This window comes from Trichechus manatus, unplaced genomic scaffold (genome assembly GCF_000243295.1).
Source record: "Trichechus manatus latirostris isolate Lorelei unplaced genomic scaffold, TriManLat1.0 scaffold00077, whole genome shotgun sequence".
NCBI classification, from domain to species: domain Eukaryota; kingdom Metazoa; phylum Chordata; class Mammalia; order Sirenia; family Trichechidae; genus Trichechus; species Trichechus manatus.
Window position 1 is genome coordinate 8,632,258 of NW_004444013.1, and position 16,930 is coordinate 8,649,187.

At 39.0% G+C, this 16,930-nt stretch overlaps 1 protein-coding gene across 2 annotated transcripts in view; it reads right to left on the reverse strand.

Annotated features, from left to right (window-relative positions):
- LOC101344394 (S-adenosyl-L-methionine-dependent tRNA 4-demethylwyosine synthase) overlaps positions 1-16,930 on the reverse strand; it is a 274,405-nt gene that overhangs the window by 178,459 nt on the left and 79,016 nt on the right. The gene's annotated exons all lie outside the window — the stretch shown is intronic.

Sequence of the window (16,930 nt, forward strand, 5' to 3'; positions counted from 1 at the left end):
AAGGATGGAAAAACGTATATCAAACAAACAACATTCAAAACAGAGCAGGAGTGGCAATACTAACCTCTGACAAAACAGACTTTAAAGTCCACCACAAAGGAAAAGGAAAGACACTATATAATATTAAAGGGTCAATACACCAGGAGGACATAACTATAATAAAATATTTACCCACCCAACGACAGGGCTCCAAAATACGTAAAACAAACTCCATCAGCACTGGAAAGAGAAATAGAGAGCTCCAAAATAATCATTGGAGACTTCAACACTCCACTTCAAGTGAAGGACAGAACATCCAGAAAGAAGCTCAACAAAGACACGGAAGAGCTAAACGCTCCAATCAAGACCAACTTGATCTCATGGCATATACAGAACACTCCACCCAACATGCAGCCAAGTATACTTTCTTTTCCAATGCATATGGAACATTCTCCAGAATAGACCACATATTAGGCCATAAAGCAAGCCTTAACAGAATCCAAAGCATCAAAATATTACAAACCATCTTTTCTGATCATAAAGCCATAAACATAGAAATCAATAACAGAAAAAGCAAGGAAAAAAAATCAAACACGTGGAAACTGAACAACACCTTGCTCAAAAACTACTGGGTTACAGAAGAAATTAAGGATGGAATAAAGAAATTCATAGAATCAAATAAGAATGAAAACACATCCTACCAGAACCTTTGGGACACAGCAAAAGCAGTGCTCTGAGGTCAGTTTATAGCAATAAATGCACACATCCAAAAAGAAGAAAGGGCCAAAATCAAAACATTAACCGTACAACTTAAACAAGTAGAAAGAGAGCAGCAAAAGAAGCCCTCGGGTGCCAAAGCAAAGGAAATAATATAAATTAGAGTGGAATTAAATGAAGTAGAGAATAGTAAAATAATTGAAAGAGTTAACAAGTCCAAAAGCTGGTTCATTGAAAAGATCAACAAAACTGATAAACCACTGGCCAAACTGACAAAGAAAAACAGGAGAGGAAGCAAACAACCCTTATAAGAAATGAGATAGGGGATACCACAACAGACCCAACTGAAATTAAAAGAATCATAACAGAATACTATAAAAAAACTGTACTCTAACAAATTTGAAAACCTAGAGGAAATGGACAAATTTCTAGAAACTCACTACCTACCTAAACTAACACAAACAGAGGTAGAACAACTAAATAAACCCATAACAAAAGAAGAGATTGAAAAGATAATTTAAAAACTCCCAACAAGAAAAAGCCCTGGCCTGGACGGTTTCACTGGAGAATTTTACCAAGCTTTCAGAAGAGAGTTAACACCACTACTACTAAAGGTATTTCAGAGCATAGACAGTGAGGGAATACTCCCAAAATCATACCATGAGGCCAGCATAACCCTGATACCAAAACCAGGTAAAGACACCACAAGAAAATTACAGACCAAGATCCCTCATGAACACTGACGTAAAAATCCTCAACAAAATTCTAGCCAATAGAATTCAGCAACATATCAAAAAAATAGTTCACCATCATCAAGTGGGATTTATACTAGGTATGCAGGGATGGTTCAACATGAGAAAAACAATCAGTGTAATCCATCACATAAATAAAACAAAAGACCAGAACCACATGATCTTATCAGTTGATGCAGAAAAGGTATTTGACAAAGTTCAACACCCATTCATGAAAAAACTCTCAACAAAATAGGAATAGAAAGGAAATTCCTCGTCATAATGATGGGCATTTATACAAAGCCAAGAGACAACATCATCCTAAATGTTGAGAGTTTGAAAGCATTCCCCTTGAGAACGGGAACCAGACAAGAATGTCCTTTATCACTAGTCTTATTCAACATTGTGCTGGAGGTCCTAGCCAGAGCAATTAGGCTAGAAAAAGAAATAAGGCGTATCCAAACTGGTAGGGAAGAAGTCAAAGTATCTCTATTTGTAGATGATATGATCTTATACACAGAAAACCCCAAAGAATCCACAAGAAAACTACTGGAACTAATAGAAGAGTTCAGCAAAGTATCAGGATACAAGATAAACAGACAAAAAATCAGTTGGATTCCTCTACACCAACAAAGAGAACGTTGAAGAAGAAATCACCAAATCAATACCATTTACAATAGCCCCCAAGAAGATAAAATACTTAGGAATAAATCTAACCAGAGACGTAAAAGACATGTACAAAGAAAACTACAAGACACTGCTGCAAGAAACTAAAAGAGACCTGCATAAGTAGAAAACCATACCTTGCTCATAGATAAGTAGACTCAACATTGTGAAAATGTCAATTCTACCCAAAGTCATCTACCAATCCAAATTCCAACAGCATTTTTAATGAGATGGAGAAACAAATCACCAACTTCACATGGAAAGGGAAGAGGCCCCAAATAAATAAAGCATTACTCAAGAAGAAGAACAAAGTGAGAGGCCTCACACCACCTGTTTTAGAACCTATTATACCGCCACCATAGTCAAAACAGCCTGGTACTGGTACAACAACAGATACATAGACCAATGAAACAGAATTGACAATCCAGACATAAATTCATCCACCTATGAGCAGCTGATATTTGACAAAGGCCCAAAGTCCGTTAATTGGGGAAAAGACAATCTCTTTAACAAATAGTGCTGGCAGAACTGGATATCAATCTCCAAAAAAATGAAACAAGACCCATACCTCACACCATGCACAAAAACGAACTCAAAATGCATCGAACGCCTAAATATAAAATCTAAAACAATCATGGAAGAAAAAATACGGATAATGCTAAGAGCCCTAATACATGGCATAACAGAATTCAAACTGTAAGTAACAATTCACAAACACCAGAACAGAAACTAGATAACTAGGAGCTCCTAAAAATCAAACACTTATCCTCATCAAAAGATTTCACCAAGAGTCAAAAAACAACCTACAAACTGGGAAAAAAATTTTGGCTATGACAAATCCGATCAGCATCTAATCTTTAAAGTCTACAAGATACTACAAAACCTCAACAATGAAAAGACAAAACAACCCAATTAAAGAATGGGCAAAGGATATGAACAGGCACTTTTCCAAAGAAGACATTCAGGCAGCTAACAGATACATGAGGAAATGCTCACAATCATTATTCATTAGAGAAATGCAAATCAAAACTGCAATGAGATACCATCTCACCCCAACAAGGCTAGCATTAATCCAAAAAACATACAATAATAAATGTAGAAGAGGTTGTAGAGAGACTGGAACACTTGTACACTGTTGGCGGGAATGTAAAATGGTACAACCACTTTGGAAATCAATTTGGCGCTTCCTTAAAAAGCTAGAAATAGAAGTACCATATGATCCAACAATCCCATCCTTGGAATATATCCTAGAGAAATAAGAGCCATCACACAAATAGATACATGCACACCCATTTTCATTGCAGCATTATTCATGACAGCAAAACGACAGAAACAACCTAGGTACCCATCAACAGATGAATGGATAAACAAATTATGGTATATTCACACAAGGGAATGCTACATTACAATAAAGAACAACAATGAATCTGTAAAACATCTTATAACAGGGGGGAATCTGGAAGGTATTATGCTGAGTGAACTTAGTCACAAAAGGACAAATACTGCATAAGGCCACTATTATAAAAACCCAAGAAAAGGTTTAAACACAGAAGACAACATTCTTTGATAGTTTCGAGGGGGGGGTGGTGGGAGAAAGAGGGGTATTCACTAACTAGAAAGTAGACAAGAATTATCTTAGGTGAACGGAAGGACAGCACACACTACCGGGGAAGTCAGCACAACTGGACTAAACCAAAGCTAAGAAAGTTTCCTGAATACAATCAAACACTTCGAGGGACAGAGTAGCAGGGTTGGGGGCCTGGGGACCATTCTTGCAGGAGACATCTAGGTCGACTGGCATAACAAAAGTTTATTAAGAAAATGTTCTGTATCCTACTGTGATGAGTGGCATCTGGGGTCTCAAAAGCTTTCAAGCAGCCGTCTAAGATGCATCAATTGGTCCCAACTACCTGGAGTAAAGGAAAATGTAGAACACCAAAGACACAAGGAAAGTATTAGCCCAAGAGAAAGAAAGGGCCACATAAACTAGAGACTTCATCAGACTCAGACCAGAAGAACTAGATGGTGCCTGGCTACCATTATGACCGCCCTGACAGGGAACACAACAGAGAGTCCCTGATGGAGCAAGAGAAAAGTGCAGAACTCAAATCCTAGTAAAAAGACCAGACTTAATGGTTTGATTGAGAATGGAGGGACCCTGGAAGACGTGGCCCCTGGGCTCTGTTAGCCCAAAACTAAAACCATTCCCAAGGCCAACTCTTCAAAGATTAGACTGGAGTATGGGACATAAAATGATACTCGTGAAGAGTGTGTTTCTCAGCTCAAGTAGATACATAAGACTAAATGGGCAGCTCCTCTCCAGAGGTGAGATGAGAAGGCAGAGAGGGTCAGGAGCTAGTTGAATGGACACAGGAAATCCACGGTGGAAAGGAAGAGTGTGTTGTCACAGTATAGGGAGAGCAAGTAGGGTCACAAAACAGTATATGTATAAATTTTTGTATGAGAGACTAATTTGAATTGTAAACTTTATGCATAACAATGAAGAAAAAAAAAGATTACAGCCTTGGAGACCTTTTAGGTTCATTATGAGTCAGAATCAACTCGACGGCAATGGGTTTGGATTTTTTGGTTTTTTGACAGGCTCATCAATAGACTAGAAACAGCTGAGGAAAGAATTTAAAACTTGGAGAAGTCAATACAAATAACCCAACTGAGACAAAAAGAAGGTGGAAAAATAGAGCATCCAAGAGCTGTGGGACAATATCGAAAGGCCGAAACACATGTAATTGGTATCCCAGAAGGGAAAAGACAGAAGAAAGCAGAAGAAATAGTTGAATAAATAATGGCCAATAAACTTCCTAAATGACAGACAACAAACCACAAATCTAAGAAGCTCAGTGAACAAGGGTAATAGTGTTCACTACAGAGCCAGCTATAATAGCAATTATAAATTTTATTTCCAAAAAACAAATCTATCTGGGTCATGATCTTTTGCTGTTGTTCAATGCTGGAGTCGGAATTTTAGTATTTCATTTAGGATTTTACATTTACGCTCAGGAGAGAAACTACCCTGCAAATTTTGTTTTTCATGCTGCTCCTCTCTAGGGTTGTATCAAGGTTACACTAGCTTTCGAAAATGAGTTGGGAAGTGTTCCCTCTTTCAAGAAGAGCTTCTTTTCCTTGAATGTTTGCTAGAACTGACTTGTAAAATCAGCTGGGCTTGGTTCTTTCTGGTATTTCTAACAGCTGATTCAATAATGGAGCCCTGGTGGCACAGTGGTTAAGTGATACAGCTGCTAACCAAAAGGTCAGCAGTTTCAATCCACCAGCCGCTCCTTGGAAATGCCAGGGTTGCTATGGGTCGGAATGGACTCAGTGACAATGGGTTTGGTTTGATTTAATTACTACAGTGATTATAGGTCTACTCAGGCTGACATTCTTATGGATTAGTTTTAATAATCTGCATTGACTAGGAATTTGTCTATTTCCCCCCACAAGCTTTCAAATATTCGTTAATACTTTCTATCTTTTTAATCTTTGTTATCTCTCCTTTTTCTTGATCTTACAAATAATTTTAAATAAAACTTCTACAAACTTCAACTGTATTTGATTGATTCTATCTCCACACATATGTACTTAATGCCTAATCACTAGTCCTTTAAAAAACACCTGAAGGAGATTTGAGATTCAGTTTAGTCTTTCGTTTGCTATTTAGCTTCTACCAGAGCATAAAAGTCTATCAAAAACTGTCAGGGGGAGGGGGATAGTAAAGGTCATTTGCCTTAAAACTAACTACAAATCACATTCCGGCAAAATGCTTTGAAGGTAAATGTGTGATTCTGAGTACTATAGCGGTACAAGGATCAAAGCTAAAGCAATGATCCAAAGTAGCATGTGTTCTCAACGAAAAAAAAAAAAAAAAAAAAAAAAAACAAGACAAATGTTTTGAAGAAATCTTAGTTCAAGGAAAAATGATCAAAATTAAGTTTATTTTGCAGCTAAAATTACATTACGATCCTACTCATTACGATCCTACTGAATGTAAGAAACGAGGAAATGTTTGTGGATGGAATGCTCCTTAGAAACAACTTTCAAAACAAAATGCCCTTTAAACATGTTTTTTCCCTTCTGCTTGCTAAATGATTTAACTTAGGTTAGAAAATTTGGTTCTAAATCTTTATGCACTCTGATGTGAAAAAATCACTATAAAGTGAGGGCAAATATAGCAAGGTACAGAACATTATAGAGTCTGCTACCATCTGTGTATGAACATACATATGTGTATGTGAAGGGCTGTGTGTACATGTATGCATACACACACATCTTTACACATATACTCGTACACGTGGATATTAATTTCTATGCATATCTGTAGAATCTCCCAGATTGTATGCCACAGTGGCTCCAACATCTTACATTCCCCACAACAGTGTTTGAGGTTGCAATTTTTCCACATCCTCACCAATACTCATGCCTTTTTTATTATAGGCATCCTGTTGTTGTTGGGTGCCAGGGTTGATTTTGACTCATAGGAAACCCATGCAACAGAAAAGAACTGCCTCATTGGGTTTTCCTGGCTGTAATCTTTTTGGGAGCAGATTGCCAGGTCTTTCTCCTGCAGAGCCACTGGGTGGATTCAAACCACAAACCTTTCAGCTAACAGCCAAGTATTTAACCATTGTGCTACCAGGGCTCTTAGAAGCATCCTAGTGGATGTGAAGTGGTATCTCACTGTGAGCTTGATTTGCATTTCCCTGATCACTAAAGATGTTTAGCATGTCTGCATGTGCCATCAGTATATCTTCTTTGGAGATCCGTCTATTCAGATGCTTTGCCCAATTTTTACTTGGGTTATTTGTTCTAGACAGGTATAACTTTTAATCTGAAACTTTAAACTACAGCATTTTCACTTTCATAAAAAGAAGTGTCACATATCATGAATTTGCCTTAAAACTAACTACAAATCACATTCAGGCAAAATGCTTTGAAGGTAAATGTGTGATTTTCTTCCAGACTAAAACAGACTAGGAAGAAGGACCTGACAGTCTACTTCTGAAAAGAATTAGCCAGTGAAAAACCTTATCAATAGCAGCAGAACATTGTCTCATATAGTGTTGAAAAAGATGAGCCCCTCAGGTTAGAAGGCACTCAAAATACGACTGGGGAAGAGCTGTCTCCTCAAAGTAGAGTCGACCTTAATGATGTGGATGGAGGCAAGCTTTCGAGTCCTTCATTTGCCGAGGTGGCACGACTCAAAATTAGAAGAAACAGCTGCAAATATCCATTAATAATTGGAATGTGGAATGTATGAAGTATGAATCTAGGAAAACTGGAAATCGTCAGAATATGAAATGGAACATATATAAACATCAATATCTAGGCATTAGTAAGCTGAGATGGACTGGTACTGGCCATTTGAAATTGGACAATCATACCGTTTACTATGACAGGAATGATAATTTGAAGAGGAATGGCATTGCATTCATTGTCAAAAAGAACATTTCAAGATCTACCCTGAAGTACAACGCTCTCAGTGCTAGGACAAAATCCACAGGCCTACAAGGAAGACTAGTTAATATAACTATTTTATTCAAATTTAGGTACCAACCACTAAGGCCAAAGTTGAAGAAATTAAAGATTATTATCAACTTCTGCAGCCTGAAATTGATCAAACATGCAATCAGGATGCATTGACAATTACTGGTGAGTGGAATGCAAAAGTTGGAAACAAAGAAAAAGTATCAATAGTTGGAAAATATGGCCTTGGTGACAGAAACAATGCCGGAGATCAAATGATAAAATTTTGCAAGACCACCAACTTCTTCATTGCAAATACCTTTCTTCAACAACGTAAATGGCGGCTATACATGTGGACCTGGCCAAGTGGAATAGACAGGAATAAAATCGACTACATCTGTAGAAAAAGACAATGGAAAAACTCAATTATCATCAGTCAGAACAAGGCCAGGGGCCGATGGCAGAACAGACCACTGATTGTTCAAATGCAAGTTAAAGCTGAAGCTGAAGAAAGTTAAAAGAAGTCGATGAGAGCCAAAGTATGACCTAGAGTATATCCCACTTGAATTTAAAGACCACCTCAAGAATAGATTTGATGCATTAAACACTAATGACTGAAGACCACGCAATCTGTGGAATGACATCAAGGACATCATACATTTAAAAAGTAAGAGGTCACTAAAAACACAGGAAAGAAAGAAAAGACCAAAACAGATGTCAGAAGAGACTCTGAAACATGCTCTTGAGCGTAGGGTAGCTAAAGTGAAAGGAAGAAATGATGAATTAAAAAAGCTGAACAGAAGATTTCAAAGAGTGGCTCAAGAAGACAAAGTACTAAAATGACATGGACAAAGAGCTGGAGATAGAAAACAAAAAGGGAAGAGCACACTCAGCATTTCTCAAGCTGAAACAACTGAAGATTTCAAGCCTCGAGTTGCAGTATTGAAGGATTCTACGGGGAAAATATGAAACAATGCAGAAAGCATCAAAAGAAGATGGCAGGAATACACAGAGTCACTGTACCAAAAAGAACTGGTCGATGTTCAACCATTTCAAGAGGTAGCATATAACCAGGAATCGATGTTACTGAAGAAAGATGTCCAAGCTGCACTGAAGGCACTGGCAAAAAACAGGGCTCCAGGAGTTGACGGAATATCAATTGAGATGTTTCAACAAACGGATGCAGTGCTGGAAGTGCTGACTAGTCTATGCCAAGAAATTTGGAAGACAGCTACCTGGCCAACCAACTGGAAGATTCATATTTATGCTTCTTCCAAAGAAAGCTGATCCAACCAAATGTGAAAATTATCTAACAATATCATTAATATCACAATCAAGTAAAATTTTGCTGAAGATCATTCAAAAGCAGCTGCAGCGGTACATCTACAGGGAACTGCCAGAAATTCAAGTCGGACTGAGAAGAGGACGTGAAACCAGGGAAATCATTGCTGATGTCAGATGGATCTTGTCCGAAAGCAGAGAATACCAGAAAGATGTTTACCAGTGTTTTATTGACTAGGCAAAGGCATTCGACTGTGTGGATCATCACTAATCAGGGACAACATTACGAAGAATGAGAATTCCAGAACATTTAACTGTGCTCATGAGGAACCTGTACATAGATCAAGAGGCAGTTGTTCGAACAGAACAAGGGGCTACTACGTGGCTTAAAATCAGGAAAGGTGTGTGTCAGGGTTGTATTCTTTCACAGTACTTATTCAATCTGTATGCTGAACACATAATCTGAGAAGCTGGACTATATGAAGAAGAACAGGGCATCAGGATTGAAGAAAGACTCATTAGCAAACTGCTACAAATATGCAGATAACACAACCTTGCTTGCCGAAAGAGAAGAGGACTTGAAGCACTTACTGATGAAGGTCAAAGACAACAGCATTCAGTATGGATTACACCTCAAAATAAAGAAAAGAAAAATCCTCACAACTGGACCAATAAGCAACATCATGATAAACGGAGAAAAGATTGAAGTTGTCAAGGATTTCATTTTACTTGGATCTACAATCAACACCCATGGAAGCAGCAGTCACGAAATCAAAGGACGCATTGCACTGGGCAAATCTGCTGCAAAAGACCTCTTTAAGGTGCTGAAAAGCAAAGATGTCACCTTGAAGACTAAGGTGCATCTGATCCAAGCCATGGTGTTTTAAATCACCTCATATGCATGCAAAAGCTGGACAATGAATAAGGAAGACTGAAGAAGACCTGATGCCTTTCAATTATGGTGTTGGCAAAAAATATTGAATACACCATGGACTGCCAAAAGAATGAACCAATTTCTCTTGGAAGAAGTACAGGCAGAATGCTCCTTAGAAGAAAGGGTGGCGAGACTACGTCGCACATACTTCGGACATGTTATCAGGAGGGACCTGTTCCTGGAGAAGGACATCATGCTTGGTAAAGTAGAGGGTCAGCGAAAAGAGGAAGACCCTCAACGAGATGGACTGCCACAGTGGTTGCAACAACAGGCTCAAGCATAACAATGATTGTGAGGATGGTTAAGGACCAGGCAGTGTTTTGTTCTCTTGTACATAGGGTCGCTATGAGTCGGAACCGACTTGATGGCACCTAACAACAACAACAACATACACATAATCCCCAACATCTCCTGAAAATTAGTGGAATATTTATTTTAAGTATCTATAACAGTCTACCTCACATGTCTTTATTAAGTTAGAAACTCATTTTTAAGAAGTCACATTTATACATCGCTGTTTTTCTCAGGTGTCGTCGAGTCAATTTCGACTCATAAGGAGATCCCATGTGACAAAGCAGAACTGCCCCATAGGGTTTTCAAGGCTGTAATGTTTATAACAGCAGATCACTAAGTCTTTCCTCCTGCAGAGTGTGCCGGGTCGGTTCGAACTGCCAACCTTTCAGTTACTAGGCAAGCACTTAACAGTTGCACTAGCAGGGCTCTTCTTGAACATCATACTGTAGTTTAAAAGCAATTTCATGTTCACACTTGTCTTAGTTATCTAGTGCTGCTATAACAGAAATACCCCCAAGTGGATGGTTTGAACAAACAGAAGTTTACTTCCTTACAGTAAAGTAGGCTAAAAGTCCACATTCAGGGTGTCAGCTCCAGGGGAAGGCTTTCTCTCTCTGTTGGCCTTCTCATCAGTGTTCCCTCAAACTAGGAGCTTCTCCATGCAGGGACCCCAGGTCCAAAGGACATGCTCTGCTCCTGGCACTGCTTTGTCATGTTTTGAGGTCCCCATGTCTCTCTGCTCACCTCTCTCTTTTATATCTCAAGAGATTGCCTCAGGAAACAATCCAACCTTGTAGACTGAGTCCTGCCTCACTAACACAGCTGCTGCCCATCCTCCTTCATTAACATCATAAAGGCAGGATTTACAACATACAGGAAAATCACACAATACCAGGAATCATGGCCCAGCCAAACTGACACACACAGTATTGGGGGGACATAATTCAATCCATGACAACACTCTTACTCAAGCAATTAACTATCACAGAAACCCCACAAAGAAGGTACAGTTGTTTTATTTTAGTTAGGAAACTGAGGCTCAGAGGCTATTTTAAGAATCTAACCTGTTAAAAGAAAAAATTTAAATGTTTATGTAAGCATTTAAATAAACTTTTACTACTACTTTTCTGATATTTTTTGTTATATTATTCTTAAATAATACAGATGGTAAATTCTAATTTTAGAAGTCAATATATTAGTACTTCTTTACCAGAATCCATGGTTAACAAAACATCTCCATTTACTTAGGCCTTTCTAAAAAAAATCATTAAGGAATCTGTTAAGCATATTGTTTGCTTTTTATAAATCTGAGTGAATTTTTTTGCTCAAAAAGCTGAAGGTTATTTTCTTTGAATCTTAATCGACAAAAAAAACAACTACATAAGTGAACAATCTTTAGAAGGGAGAGGCGGGGCAAAGGGAGCGGAATAGTCAGATGCTTCTGGTGGTCCCTCTTACAACAAAGACCAAAAAAACACATGAATCGATTATAGGTGACAATCTAGGAGCCCTGAACATCAAAGACAAAGTTGAGGAGTCAGACTGAGTGGCAGGGGTGGGAGCGACAGCTCAGAAGCAGTGAGGATTTGCCAGACCTGACCTGGCCGGCACCTGCAGACTGGATCAGCCAGTGCGCACAGGCTGAGGCAAGCAGTCGTGCTTGGGAGGCTCCACACTGGGAGAAACGAAGTGGCAGAGAGTGTCCCCAAGCCTCCAGACCCAGGGAGAAGCAGCTCTGGATTGGCGAAATATAAGTACAAGTGTCTAACCTACCATGCGGGTCAAAAAAACCTTTCCCCCTTTGAGAAGTACCTCTCTCCCATTTACCTGTCCCCTCCCCGCACTGTTCCGGGTCCTGGTCCGGCTTCAGCGACTGCTGCACCCCCTGGGCCAGAAGTATCACACATCATGTGCCCCAAGCCATTCTCCTCACATTGGACTGAGAATAAATTAACAAACAGGAAAAAATAATCTACCAGCTCACGTAAGCCGGGAACTCAGGGAAGGTATATCCCCTTTGCCTAGGAGCCTCAGTTTCCTAACTAAAATAAAACAACTGTACCTTCTTTGTGGGGTTTCTGTGATAGTTAATTGCTTGAGTAAGAGTGTTGTCATGGATTGAATTATGTCCCCCCAAAACTGTGTGTGTCAGTTTGGCTGGGCCATGATTCCTGGTATTGTGTGATTTTCCACAGGCATAAGGGGTCCACAGACTTTGAATGCCTTTCATCCCTGTATAGACCTGTGGGGGCCCAAATCAACAGCATAGGCCCTCATTAGCACAGTACAACAGGGTATATACCTTGACACCTATATTCAACTGAAACAGCTATAAGAGGAACTAGCAGTTTCATGACATTTGACACCAACCTGCCTATTAAGCAGGGTCCTCACCTATCCCCATAGGGGCCTGAAGACTGGTGGCTCCACCCATTCCGACTAACCACCCACAATAGTGGTCCAAGAAAAACTGGTACCTCCCAGTTCTTACAGCCAACAGCACTGGGTGCCCAAAGTCTGGGTGCAAAACCCACCCACCAACATGCTGTAGGGAACAGGGATATGCCTTCCACCCAGACACTCAAGGACAGCCCCCCGCCTTGCTCAGTACATGACCCCCTACTGCAGCCAGACACCAGTGCCTACTCCAATCACCCCTGCCCGTCTACAATTTTAGGTGAGAGCCTGCACCACACACTCGGTGACCAACAACACGGACACCTGAGCTGAATCCACACAAGAAATGTAAATGGACTCCGGGGCTCACATACCTAGTAACAGCTCTAATCACTTGGTGACAGGACATGAGAGCTTCAAAGACGCCAATAATCAAAGTAGCTCACACGACCAGCCTATTTGGGCATATCAAACAAAACAACTAAGCAAACATAAAACATAAAATAAATATAATAACTTATTGATGGCTCAGAGACAACAGTCAATATCAAATCACATAAAGAGGCAAACACCGAGGCTTCAGCAAGTGACCAAAACAAAGAACCAAGAAACCTCCCGGAGGAAAAGAACATCTTAGGGGTTACTGGAGGTAGAACTGAGAAGATTAATATACAGAGGTCTTCAAGAGATCAGGAAGGAAATCAGGCAAAACTCAGACTAAGCCAAGCAAAACAGAGACAAAGGAACAGAAGCACTTATGAAGGTTATACAAGCGTATAATGACAAATTTAACAGGCTACAAGAATCCACAGATAGACAGCAAAGAGAAATCCAAAAGATTAATGACAAAATTTCAGAATTAGATAACTCAATAGAAAGTCACAGGAGCAGAACTGAGGCAATCCAAGTCAGAATTAGTGATATTGCAGATAAAGCACTTGAAATTAACTTATTTGGGGAAAAATCAGATAAAAGAATTTAAAAAAATGAAGAAACCCTAAAAATTATGTGGGACTCTAGCAAGAGGAATAACCTACGAGGGATTGGAGTACCAGAATGGGGGGGATAACATAAAATACAGAAAGAATTGTTTAAGAGTTTTTGGCAGAAAACTTCCCTGATATCGTGAAAGATGAGAAGACATCTAAGAAACTCATCAAACCCCACATAACTCAGATCCCAAAAGAAGGTCACCAAGACATATCATAATCAAACTTGCCAAAACCAAAGATAAAGAGAGAATCTTAAGAGCAGCTAGGGGGAAATGAAAAGTCATCTACAAAGGACAGTCATTAAGAATAAGCTTGGACTACTCAGCAGAAACCATGCTGGCAAGAAGGCAATGGGATGACATATATAAAGCCTTGAAGGGAAAAAACTGCCAGTTAACAATTATATATCCAGCAAAACTGTCTCTCAAATATGATCGCAAAATTAGGGCATTTCCAGTTAAAGAGAAGTTTAGGGAATTTGTAAAAACCAAACCAAAACTACAAGAAATTCTAAAGGGAGTCTTTCAGTTAGAAAATCAATGACATCAGATAACAACCCAAGACTAGAACACAGGACAGAACACCAGATATCAACCTAGATAGGGAAGTCACAGAAATAAATCAAAGCTAAAACATTTAAAATAGGGAAACAGAGATGTCAATATGTAAAAGATGACAACATTAAAACAAAAAAGACAGACTAAATACTATGGTCATATAATATTCATATGGAGAGGAAGTGAAGGTAATATGAAGAAATAAAAGACTGGTTTAAACTTAGAAAAATAGAGGGAAGTATTCAGGTAAGCACAAAGGAAACTAAAAATCCTACACATCAAAATAAAAAACAAGAAAAACATAAACACTCAGAAAATATAAAATCAACAACAATGAAAATACATAAAGAAAAACGATTCAGCACAGAAAATTAAGTGGAACAAAGAAACTATCAACAACACACAAAAAAAAACATCAAAATGACAGCACTAAACTCATACCTAACAATAATTACAGTGACTGTAAATAAACTAAATGCACCAATAAAGAGACGGCAAGTGGCAGAATGGATTTAAAAAACATGATTCGTCTATATGCTGCCTACAAGAGACACACCTTAGACTTAAAGACACAAACCAACTAAAACTCACAAAGGGTAGAAAAAAATATATCAAGCAAACAATAATCAAAAAAGAGCAGGAGTGACAATACTAATCTCTGACAAAATAGACTTTAAAGCAAAATCCACCACAAAGGATAAGGAAGGACACTATATAATGATTAAAGAGTCAATACACCAGGAGGACATAACCAAAATAAATATTTATGCGCCCAAAGACAGGGCTCCAAAATGCATAAAACAAACTCTAACAGCATTGAAAAGAGAAAAAGACAGCTCCATAATAGTAATAGGAGACTTCAACACACCACTTACAATGAAGGAGAGAACATCCAGAAAGAAGCTCAATAAAGATATGGAAGATCTAAATGCCACAATCAAATAACTTGATCTCATAGACATAAACAGAACACTCTAAACAACAGCAGCCAAGTATACTTTCTTTTCCAATGCACATGGAACATTCTCCAGAATAGACCACATATAAGGCCACAAAGCAAGACTTAACAAAATACAAAACACTGAAATATGACAAAGCCTCTTTTCTGACCATAAACCCATAAAAGTAGAAATCAGTAACTGAAAAAGCAAGAAAAAAAAAAATCAAATACACGGAAATTGAACAACACCTTGCTCAAAAACTACTGGGTTATAGAAGAAATTAAGGACAGAATAAAGAAATTCATGGAATCAAATGAGAATGGAAACACATCCTATCAGAACCGTTGGGACACAGCAAAAGCACTGCTCAGAGGTCAGTTTATAGCAATAAATGCACACATCCAAAAAGAAGAAGGGGCCAAAATCAAAACATTAACCATACTACTCGAACAAATAGAAAGAGAGCAGCAGAAGAAGCCCTCGGGCACCAGAAGAAAGCAAATAATAATAATTAAAGCACAATTAAATGAAATAGACAATAGAAAAACAACTGAAAGAGTTAACAAGACCAAAAGCTAGTTCTTTGAAAAGATCAACAAAATCGATAAACCACTGGCCAAACTGACAAAAGAAAAACAGGAGAGGAAGCAAATAAATCAAATAAGAAATGAGATGGACGATATCACAACAGACCCAAGTGAAATTAAAAGAATCGTACCAGAATACTATGAAAAACTGTACTATAACAAATTTAGGAAAACCTAGATGAAATGGACAAATTTCTAGAAACATACTACCTACCTAAACTAACACAAACTGAGGTAGAACTAAATAAACCTATAACAAAAGAAGAGATTGAAGACATAATTTAAAAAACTCCCAACAACAAAAAAAAGCCCTGGCCCTAATGGCTTCACTGGAAAATTCTACCAAACATTCAGAGAAGAGTTAACAACACTACTACTAAAGGTATTTCAAAGCACATAAAAGGATGGAATACTCCCGAACTCATTCTATGGAGCCAGCATAACCCTCTGTGATGGTTAAGATTGTGTGTCAACTTGGCTGGGTCAGGATTCTCAGTCTTTATATGCGATCACTCCCATGGTGGGATCTGCTGTGAGTAGCCGATCAGTTGAAAGGGAGTTTCCTTGAGGGTGTGGCCTGCAACCGAATATAAGCAAATGTTCTGGGTTTTTGCTCGATCTGGATCCTGCAGCTGCCTCCTGTTCGTCCGACCTCTGGTTCTTCAGACTTGCGCTATCAGATTATCTGCCAATCTTGGGATTCGTTGATCTTCACAGCCTGTGAGCAGAGCCTTGCTCTCCAATCTGCCAATCTTGGGTTTGCCAGCCACTGAAGCTATGTGAATCGGGAGAAGCCCTGAGGTCTTACCTGCCAAGCTTGGGAGTCATCGATATTCAAAGCCTATGAGCAAGAGCCCAGCTTTCCGACATGCCAATCTTGGGTTCGCCTGCCCCTGCAGCTACGTGAATTGGGAGAAACCTCTATCCTAATCCACAGACTTGGGACATTCCAGCCTCTACATTAGAGTGAGCTGTTTCTTTGATATAATCCTCTCTCTACATATAGTTATACGCTTTAGTGGTTTTGCTTCCCTAGAGAACACAGCCTAAGACACCTTTATACCAAAACCAGATAGAAACACCACAAAAAAAAAGAAAATTACAGACCAATATCCCTCATGAACATAGACGCAAAAATCCTAAACAAAATTCTACCCAACAGAATTTGTCTGAGTCATCTAGTGCTGCTCTAACAGAAATACCACAAGTGGATGGCTTTAAGAAAGAGAAGTTTATTCTCTCACAGTCCAGTAGGCTGTAAGTCCAAATTCGGGGTGTCAGTTCCAGGGGAATGCTTCCTCCATCAGCTCTGGAGGAAGGTCCGGGTCATCAATCCTCCCTTCGTCTGGGAGCTTCTCTGCACAGGAACCTCAGGT